The sequence below is a fragment of the Chroicocephalus ridibundus genome, chromosome 3, assembly GCF_963924245.1.
Source record: "Chroicocephalus ridibundus chromosome 3, bChrRid1.1, whole genome shotgun sequence".
Classification (NCBI taxonomy): Eukaryota; Metazoa; Chordata; class Aves; order Charadriiformes; family Laridae; genus Chroicocephalus; species Chroicocephalus ridibundus.
In genome coordinates, this window is record NC_086286.1 from 98,940,716 (window position 1) to 98,951,943 (window position 11,228).

Here is an 11,228-nt window from a genome sequence, read left to right on the forward strand (position 1 = left end):
TTATCATCTCATAGTCAAGAACTTGATAAATAAACCCCATTCAAATTTATTACGTTCCCAGACCCAGTGTCTTCTTTTACGTTCTTCAGAACTCAGCCTTTAACGTTTGCCCATAGAATGTCATCTATTTATCTTTCTCTTGCAATTTTGGTATCCACCAGTTTCAGTTCTCTACAAGTACTTACTTTTCAATCTGTGATGCTGATGTCTTGAATTTATAGCTTTCCTCCCAAAATAACCTAATGATACTATTTTTTAATGGATCTCACAAATGCTCTCACTATTTTAATCTGTCATGTCCAATTCATTTAATTTATAAATTATCAGTAGATCCTCACAACTAAGATTCTAACTCCTATAGCTAGTCTCCATGTCTGTTTTCTAGTCTATATTAAATTACTGCTTTTCAGACACCTGTCACATTAAGCTTAATTGCGTGTTCTTTGTCAGGTGGATACTTTCTACAGCAGGAATTCGCATGATCATTTTAGCCAAAAACGTGAATTCACTTCGTCATATATTACTGTTAAAAAAGGACCGTGCAGATGCAAAATAAAAAAAAAACAAAACTTTTGTTACAACTTTTTAAGAGAAATGACAAAGTGATGATGTAATAAGAGAACGGATGGATGTACAGGACAGTGTAGTTCAAGGTTCACATCTCTCTTCCTATGCAAAATATTAACATTTCTGGTTTGTTCTATTCTATTTCTCCCTATTTGATAGAGAATAGATAACTTGACATGTACACACTGTCACTTTCATTATTTCCAATTCCATTCTTTAAAACCAGTTATTCAGGCAGCCATATCGTTTTAATGATATAGCCACACACAGACTAACGCAAGCTCAAGAAATAAAAATTAATTTGTGAACTAATCAGGGTTTGAATTTAAGCCTCCAAAGACAGAACGGAGTATTTCTGGCACACCATATTATTCAGTATACTGGATTGCAGTATCCCATAAGTATGATGTTGCTATGTGATGTCGTGATCCATGTGGCATTTGCATTGTTGACTATAATATATATTTAAAAACTGAAAAGATAAGAGTTCAAGTTTGTCATGGTTTAACCCCAACCAGCAACTAGGACCATGCAGCCACTTGCTTGCTTACCCTGGTTGTGATGGGGAAAAGAATCAGCAGAGTAAAAGTGAGAAAAACCTCATAGGTTGAGATAAAGACAGTTTAATAGGTAGATTAAAAGCTGTGCACGCAAGCAAAACAAAACAAGGAATTAATTCACTGTTTCCCATCGGCAGGCAGGTTTTTCAGCCATCTCCAGAAAAGCAGGGCTCCATCATGTGTAACAGTTATTTGGGAAGGCAAATGCCATAACTCTGAATGTTCCTCCCTTCCTTCTTCTTCCCCCAGCTTTATATACTGAGCATGACATCATATGCTATGGGAGTGCCCTTTGGGTCATCTGTCCCGGCTGTGTGCCTTCCCAATTTCTTGTGCACTCCCAGCCTACTCGCTTGCGGGGTGTTATGAGGAGCAGAAAAGACTGCCTAGCAACAACTAAAAACACCAGTGAGCTCTCGGAAGTATTTCTCATCACAAATCCAAAATGTAGCACTACACCAGCTGCTAGTAAAAAAGTTAACTCTACCCCAATTGAAACCAAGACAAAGTTTCAAGTTACTGGAAAATTAATAACGTGGCAAATGGATTTGGCAATTACAACTAAAATATAAATGCTACTACACATCAGTGATATATTTTTGAGGTTGCCACTATCATTAACTTCACCATCCTCTTCACCTACTAGATTCATCATTCCATTATTATTATTTTTTCTGCAACATCTCTTGACAATGACACCAAGATCATAGTAGGATAACACTGTCATTCATAGACGCAAATGATTCAGGTTAGGAGGTCATAGTGATGAATAACACCAAACACTTAAGGCATCCTATTTTTAAATAACAAATTCAGTTAATAGGTCTCCTTATATATTGTTTATCCTTACTGAAAAGTTTTTTCAAATGACCTTCCATTTTATGGAAACAAAATCTGAATTTTCAAGTCATATTATATATTTCTTCAGATTTATTTTTTTCCCTTGGGTATGCAGCCTTGTTTATTTAATGCTTAGTCCCTTGTCAGATAGCACCTGAAAAAACAGAAGTGTGTCACAAGAAGCAAGAGACACGAGATTACAAGTCTGTTCCCTAGTCATAGGTGTTTCAAATTTTGTCCTTTCTATAATCCAGTGTCATTTATTCTGAATGTGTTGGTTTTTGATAATATGTTACATTCAAATATAGCAGGAAATCTGTCAAGTCATTGTATATTGCCTTTATGTCATTAGCACATTTTGGTGGTAGAATGAATGACTGCAGATTAAGATTATTCCTCATTAAATGCTGACTTTTTTGGTATCTACAGTTTCAATCAAATACAAAATTCTTTATGTATTGCCTTTGACCATTGCATAATGTTATCAGAGTGACACAAATTATTTATTCAAATTCAGGGCAAGACTAGCCCGTTCATTGGAGCTTTTTCAAGAACACATATGTAAAATGTGGGCCCATTGATTATTGGTTAGGTTCTTTTTACATTTATGTGTTTTATGCATCATGTTTGCACATTGTCAATGAAACTTGTCTTGTGATACTGTGAGATAACAGTTGTCTAAAATGCTTTCATTTCTTTCAGTATTACACATATTTTGATATTATACTTCCAAATCTGGCAACAATGTATTATCTGCTTTCTCTTGTCATCCACATTTTACTGTAAAAGTCAAAATGGTATTGTCAAAAGTCAAAATAAGGTGTGACAGAAAATTGCAACAATATACTTGTGATTTTGACAAGGTCTTAATGGTCTTTGCATCTGTTACATATTACAAAGTGAGTGTAATAATTGATTTTCTTCTGACTATGCAAAATTTACAATAGTTGGAAAAAATCTTATCTTCAACTTTATATGCTTGACGGATAGATTTAACTTGGCAGATGGTGCTATTATCTTTATCATAAAACATTACAGCTATGAAGAAATTTGAACTCTTTGATAGATACAAACCAGAATCAATTAGACAATAATTTCAGGAGCACTTTTTAAAAATGAATGATATCATTGAAAGACAGATTACTGCTTTAGTTTTTATATATTTCTTTATCATATCAGTACAGGTAGCATACCATAGGTTTTTTTTATTTGAAAAGTAAGAAGACCCACCCTAATGATTTTGTCTCAAAAGCTCTTTAACTATGTAATATTACATTTGTATATGACCCACTACCTTTTTTTACTGGAGCAAACACATTTCCAGTAATGTTTCTCATTTTGATTAAGCCAAAAGGTGTAAAGAATTTGTCTTCTTCTTAGTTATGCATTAGACATATGTCATATTCAATAAATGTCATTAATTCTTATTGTGCCTTTCTCTATACTAGAAAGTCTTTTAGAATTTGGTTTTATTTTGTTTTTCTGATGAAAGGAATTAAAAACTATGATCAAGTTGGAAATTTTTCTTACTGATTAAGTAATTCATCTTTTGATGTATGCATTCTTCAGGGCTTTTGTGTCAGTTTTGTGCTGTTATTTGCACTCTTTCCTGTATTTTGTTATCTAAAAAACTTAGTCATAAAAATTCGATGAGAACATTTACAAATGGAAGATCACTTCTCTGTCCGCACTATTTTGTATAAAATTATTCTGATTTGTTTCTTTATTCTGACTTAAATCTTTTCCAGAGTTGTGACATATTATGAATTCAATCTTTGTAGATATGGTCTTCATTTCTTGCTCCAAAGCCTGTTTATTTGCTTTGGCTTTCTGTTTGATTGGCCCCAGCTAATCAAATGTTATGGGCACTTCGTGACTGATCTATCCTTCTTTAACATCTCAATAGCCTATGTATGATCTATACATTTTATCCACAGTGATAAATTAAATGCACTTAATTTGCATAGTGTAGGCTCACTGTTTATAGCGTTATTTACCTGTTATACCATCTTACTAGATGACCTTCTTAAATTATATAAGAATTACAATTTGTGAGGAACTGTAACATATTTCCTTGCTCCAAATGTAACTGAAATCCATCTGGGAGAAAAACAAAGGAAAAAAGGAAGAAAAAAAAGGAAGAAGTAGAAAAACCTTCAGTCTCCGTAGGCAGAAATTTGTTGTTGCATGTATTTATTCAAGTTCTTTTGAGCAGTGGAGAATGCAGTGGAGTAAAGTTGCATAAAACATAGTAATATGCTATTAAAAACTTCCTAAAAATCAGTATCTTAATTGCTGCATGCTGTTATCTAGTTTAACAGAAGTTTCGTCTTTCACACTGTTCATGTTACCATTTAATGTATATTAGCCGGATTTTCCATTGTATTTGAAGTCAATTTATGAAATGTTACCATTTCAAATATTTGTATGGATACAACTTTTTAGTTAATGGACTCTACAAGACTATACTAAATTTATCACATAGAGACTAAAACCTTGCTTTATCCTGAAACATGCACATATCAGCAGAATTGGAAACTTCCTCATGATGCTGTACAAACATAGGCTTAATCTCATATGGAAGGCAGAGAAATTGGGTGTCACTGCAATAACTCATCAATAAAGCTGAGCAGGTAGACAGAAGCAGATAACACTTTTTCTTTTTGATGAGCAAATAACACATTGCCATGGTGGAAAGAAGTTTTTAGTTTGGGCGGAAAATAATGTATACTGTTGCACTGATAGGTATGTTGGTTTAAACAGTTGTTGACTCCAAGTCTAACGGGTTTCAGAAAAGTTGGAAAAAAGCTATTTTGTTTTGGAAATAGAGTCCAGAGGCTAGGATTTTCTCTTCATCACCGAGGTATATCAGTCCTGATGGTGTGACAGTGGGTCAGGATAAGGAACTAATAGTGTATTGATTTTGCATTGTACAAATTCTATCTATTTTCTCAAATGTTTAAGGAGACATGTATAGGTCACTGATGTGAGCAGAGCCTGATGTTGTTATTCTTGTATAAGGCTGCCTGGCAGAGGTTTGTGTTTATTTGAGTTTATTAGTATTTTTTTAAACAATCATGTTCTTATTGTAAATACAAAAGTTATGTTGTGGCACTTCAGACATTGGAACTGTCATCATGTAAAGGGAAATAAAAGGAAACAATATTAAGAAGGAAAATACCTAAGGAATTATATGAGGCTTTAAGATCAATTAAAAACTGATCTGTACCATATCTACATTTGATTTGTTCAGAAATTCAGTTGGTACAGTTTGGGAAAATTAAGGATATGGTGTCATATTTTATTGCATTGCAAGCAGTTTGTGGTAGTAATAAATACTTCTTTCTATTGATATATTATAGAAGGTATTTACATTCTTATTTAATTGTACACATAGAGTAATCAATGTTAAAATACTGAAAAATACTAGTGACCTAAACAAATGTATAGAGGTAATACCATCTCGTCAATCCAGTAAAAAAAATACTAATATGACTATATCACTTCCAATGACAGGATAAAATCTTGATGTTCTCCAAAATGCTTTTGATTGCAGTAAAACTGGACTTTTCATAAAAAGCAGTGTTCCTGGAAATTTATTCAGCAATGAAGTTCTCTTATTTTATTTTGTTGTTTATAATGAAATGAAAGAGTACTTAAATGCCATAAATTGTGATTACACATTACCTCATTAAAAACAATTCAAATATAGAATTAATCTCCAAACTAAAAATTATGTTGTTAACATTTGAGTATTTGAGTATTATAACTGAATATATAGACAGATATTTTCAAGTCTGGCATGTTAGATATTAATTTTCTGAAAGACTGTTAATAGTTTTTTTATTTTTTTGTAAATTTGATACTTGTGATCTATTTCTTTTCACAAGTTTTGTCACAATTCATCTTAGGTAGCCAGCACAATTGTAGAAACTAGTATTCAAACTTGAAAATTCTACTTTTTTTTCAAGAAGTTGCCTATCTGATCTAAATAAAGAACATTTTATCTAATTCTACTACCTTTGCTATTTTAATGATGATAAATTTTTTAATAAATCTTTTATGTGTTTACCTCTAATTCAATGCTTATGTAGAAGCCAGTCAGATTAAATTCAATTTTTTTCCAAGTGAAACATAAAGGTATTTGACACCTTTATTTTTGCAAAAGCTGAGTAACTAACTTTTGGTCACTCTCTAGCTACTCCATATTAAACGATATAATCTGAAGATCAGTAATGTCCTCTATGCATTTTAGAGGACAGCTAGTACATTGTGTTTAAAGGTGCCAATGATCTAAAGTTTATAGAAGACTTAAGCTAAATTTTACAGTGCAAGTAAAACAATAGGACTTTGGTGGCAATTAGGAGACAAGCATTCAGGAATTTTGTATGTGGAAGTCCTCATTCATTTATCTATGTGTACTATGGGTTCTGTTTTCCAAATGGAAAAAAAAATACACCCTTATTTAGCAAGGTGTGGTGAAAGGTCAAAATTATTATAAAATATTATGCATATGTACTTAGTTATGGCTATATAGTCTATACTTACAGTTAAGTATGCATATATGTAACTGTACAATATAGTTGCTTATGACAAAAAACTCTTTAAATAACATATCTAAGACACTAAAATGACATGACAACATGGGCCTGAAAAGTAGGTTAGAACACCAAATACTTTCAAATAACTTTTTCAAAACTTTTATTGACACAAAAAGAGCAAGCATTTTATCATATCTTGTTCTATGTAAACAGGCTATAATTACTTCATTCCCTGAGATTTAATTTTAAAATCATTTAACAGTCTTCCTTTAAAAAGCAATATGAAGCAATAATTCACACAGAACTTGATATAATTCTGTTGTGTCATATTATCTTACTGTCAAAAGCCTTATCAAAAGATATTTTAATACACATTTATTGAAATATTAATTCCTTCATATATAGCCTATAGTTCAAAGTCACTAGTCTGACAAGTAGGATATAATACTTCAGTGAGAGGAATGAAAAAAACATTTCTTTTCCAATAAGCATATTTTATACAGAATTCTCTCTTTTTTATAAAATACTACTTTTTTCTCCTTTTAAAATATAAACTGCATACAGTGAAACAAATTTATCCTTTGCATCTTTGAAGTGATGTTTTACTGTGATCAAATACAAAGAAATTTTACCATTTCTTCCCTAGGTATCCTGTTCAGTTACCTCTCTAAGAAACATTTTTATTTGATAAAAGTAATAGGATATCAGAACTGAGGATGTGAGACTTCTGATTGCTTGTAATTCATGCATTCTCCTATAACCGTGTAACTGGTTTTTGAAGCACCTTCACCCTGACTTGAAGAGGTCAGTTCCAACTTATATCAGTCTCTAAATTATGTCATTTTAAAATACTTTATTCACTCCTATTTCCAATAATATGATCAATCCCTAAATGTTCTAAAAATATGATCTATAATAAAATTTTATGCATTTGTTAGCCTACTCAGTTATATTTCATATACACTTTATACATCTACACATTAAATTAAAAATTCATAGGATACTAAAACATCCTTAAGCCTACAAGTTACAGGCATCTTTAATTTGCTTCCTACAATGTTACTTCTTATCCCTTATATTGTCTAGAACATGAAATATAAATGATATCTTTTAGACTAGAAGTACATACTTTCTATGTAACCTGAATGAGGAATAGTTATGAATAGTTTTCGGCCGATTGTAATGTTTCTTTCTGTTGGTATCACATTGCATTTGCCTGACTGTCATGGTCTAAACCCAGTAGGCTCCTCAGCCCCACACAGCCACTTGCTCATTGCTCATCATGCTTCCATCATACAACTATTGAGTTTTCTCCTACTATGCTGCTAGGGCTGTCCTCTACTATAGGTTATAAATCTTTTATTTAAAAATTTGTTGTAATAATTTCATGGTGAATTTATAGTCTTCTCCTACATTAGCTTTTTCCTGCCCAATATCTACCTGCCTGTATTATAAACATCCATCATATCCCTTTCAGCTTTATTTTCCTAAGTTAAACAAGCTAACTTCTATTTTCCAACCATAGTTCAATTTTTTTGTTTCCTTGAACACAGCTGTGAATTCTGTTAACTTTTACTGTCTTACTTCTTCATTATTGAGGATATATGCCAGCTGAGGTCTGGCACAATGGCATCATTATTTACCCATTGCTTCTGAAGATGCTAGTCTGCACATCCAAAAATTAGATTTTTTGTTTATTTTTTTTCAGTCACATTGCATAGTTGGCTCTTAAACATCCTATGAGACATTACTTTACTTACGTCATCCTCCTCTTCTGACATTTCATCTTGAAGAACCCCTGGTTTATAATAGAGATTCATAGCAATAAGTTCTTAGTTAAGTCCTAAATTAATTCCACTTAACATCCCATCCAAGTTAGAAGCTTAGTCATCAGAGACAGAAAAGAAAGACAGAAAGGGTGATTCTGGTCATTCAAGATCAGAATAATCTTTTAGAAGTGCTTCTTTCTTTCTTTTCTAGACTCTAGAAAGAGTCTAGGTGGACCAAGGTCCCACCTATATTCACATAGGTAGCTGAAGTGTCTATTGACTCTAGACTACTTCTGCATAGATTATACATGGAGAAGGCAATTTAATTCGTTGTCCCAGAAATAAACTGTTGGTGGGCAGGTCAATAAAACCATAGAAAGAAGATGAGGCAGGTGTATCATATACGCTAGTGTGTTGTCTAAATTGTATATTCAGAAGCAATGATTCCGGGAGATAGCTGTGGAATAGAGGATCTACTGAACAGTGATTGCTGTGAAAAAAAACGTACAGAAGATGACCCCCCAGAAAACTGCTGCCACACAGAACAAATGCAAAAGTGATAGGGCTTCTGATTTTGGAACCTAGGAAACAAATACCAGAATACTTCTTATTGTTTTCATATGTACTACTTAGATAAAGAATGATAAGAAGCTGAAAAAGTGAAAAGCTACAGAAAATATTTAAGAGGTGGAACAAATTTATCATGAAAGCCTTAAGTAGTTGTTACTTCAGGAAAAGACAATTTAAAGATGATAGTATATAGTACAAGCTCAGCAAAGGTACTTTATAATCCAGAGGTCAGTGTACTGATTTTGGCTTGGATAAAGGTGAATTTCTTCATCGTAGATTGTATGGTGCTATGTTTTGGATTTGTGACCAAACAGTGCTGATCGCATAGGGATGTTTTAGTTACTGCTGAGCAGTGCTTGCACAGAGTCAAGGCCTTTTCTGCTTCTCCTGTTGCCCCGCCAGCAAGTAGGCTGGGAGTGCACAAGAAGTTGGGAGGAGACACAGCAGGGACAGCCGATCCCAACTGACCAAAGGGATCTCGCATACCATGTGACATCATGCTCAGCAATAAAATCTGGGAGAAGAGGGAGGAAGAGGAGACATTTAGAGTTATGGCGTTTGTCTTCCCAAGTAACCGTTAAATGTGATGAAGTCCTGCTTTCCTGGAGATGGCTAAACACCTGCCTGCCAATGGGAAGTAGTGAATGAATTCCTTAATTTGCTTTGTTTGCATGTGCAGCTTTAGCTTTACCTATTATTAAACTGTCAACCCATGGGTTTTCTCACTTTTGCCCTTCTGAGTCTCTCCCCCATCCCACTGTGGGGAAGTGAGTGAATGGCTGTGTGAGGATGAGCTGCTCACTTGGGGTTAAAATGTGACATCACTTGGTGATCATTGACATTTACTTGCCATATTACTGGAACAGTCATAGAATAATTTTGACATTTTTATCACCTGATAAATGTAGTCGCATACTTATTTTATAATACTTCCTATTTATTGGGCAGCCTTTGAGTTTTCATAGTGCATCGGAAAAGCTGTTTGCAAAACCTTGAAAGCAAAGTCTCCAAGATGGCTATAGATGTGTTTACCCTTGTTGAGTGACTGCAATATTGCTAACTACAGTTGGGTGCTAGTATAACATGAGGTAGAATACTAATGCTTACTGCAAAATGATATATCAAACATAAGATAAGTAACAGAACTGAGAACAGGACATCTATAATTAACTTTCAGGACAAAATAAAACTGTAAAATATTATTTTCTGATAATCTTCCCATCTTCTGGGGTTTGTTTTGGATGTTTTTCCATCTTCTGGGGTTTGTTTTGGATATATTTTCTTATAAATTTTGGTGTTCTCTATTCTCCTTTCATCATTCCAAGCTTTTGAAATCCTTCGGTATTAAAGAAAATGGGTTACCTCTATAGTTTATCTACTGAGACCCCTAGTGGCAAAGGGTGAATCACCATCGCAGGGTTTGTCAAAAAAATCTTAATTGCATCATTAGTAGGAATACAGAAATTGCTTCAGGGATAAGGAGGATGGGAACCAGGAAATCTGGGAATGCCTTGGTTCCAGTCCATTTTCTGGTCTTGATAAAAATGTTGGAAGCGGAATAATGGTTCACAGAAATCAAACTTAATCCCTTTAAATATAGAAAACAAGGCGTAAAAGTCTGAAGATATGGACTACAAAACTAAAAATTGAGGTCACTAAGCCACAAACTTAAGCAAAATTGAACCACAGACAGTTCATCAGCACAAAAGCGTGAATAAAAACCTCCACAATTAGAAGGCACAAACAGCGGCACTAACAGTCTCCAGGATTATGACTTTTCCAACAAATATTTCACATAGTGGATTATCCTTTTTGCCCATACCTTAACCACTTTTTCTCAGATTTTGGTCCTTTTTTTGTCTCCATTGCTACAATTTGTAACAGTGCCTAACTGTAATCTTTAGGTTAAAGCAAGTTTTTCACCCTTGGATCAATAATGAATGTATTGACCTGGCTACATTTAGGAATAATAAGAATTGGGTCAGGGAATCTTTTTGCACTTGAGATAAGCTAGAAATATAGTTAGCACTGCTATTTAGAGGCATGATATGCTGCAGTTTATTGTGTGTAAATATAGGGAAAAATTAACCTTTGAGACTTGACTTACTCTGGCATATGAAAGCTTAATACGTTTCCTCATGGCTTTTATTTTAACTTTTTATTCAGGATTCTCACTAACTGATCTGAATGACAGTATTGCTTAACTTCATTGCCATTTTATTTGCCTTAGTCTTAGCATTGCAATCACCAACGGTGATGACTTGTGTAACTCGCTTGTTCTGTCAGTTTCTTCTCTTGGACTCTACAAGCTGCCACCTTTTCTTATTTTCCCTTCTGTCCACATTTTAAGTAGAGGTTCCTAAAAAGATTGTTATATGAGC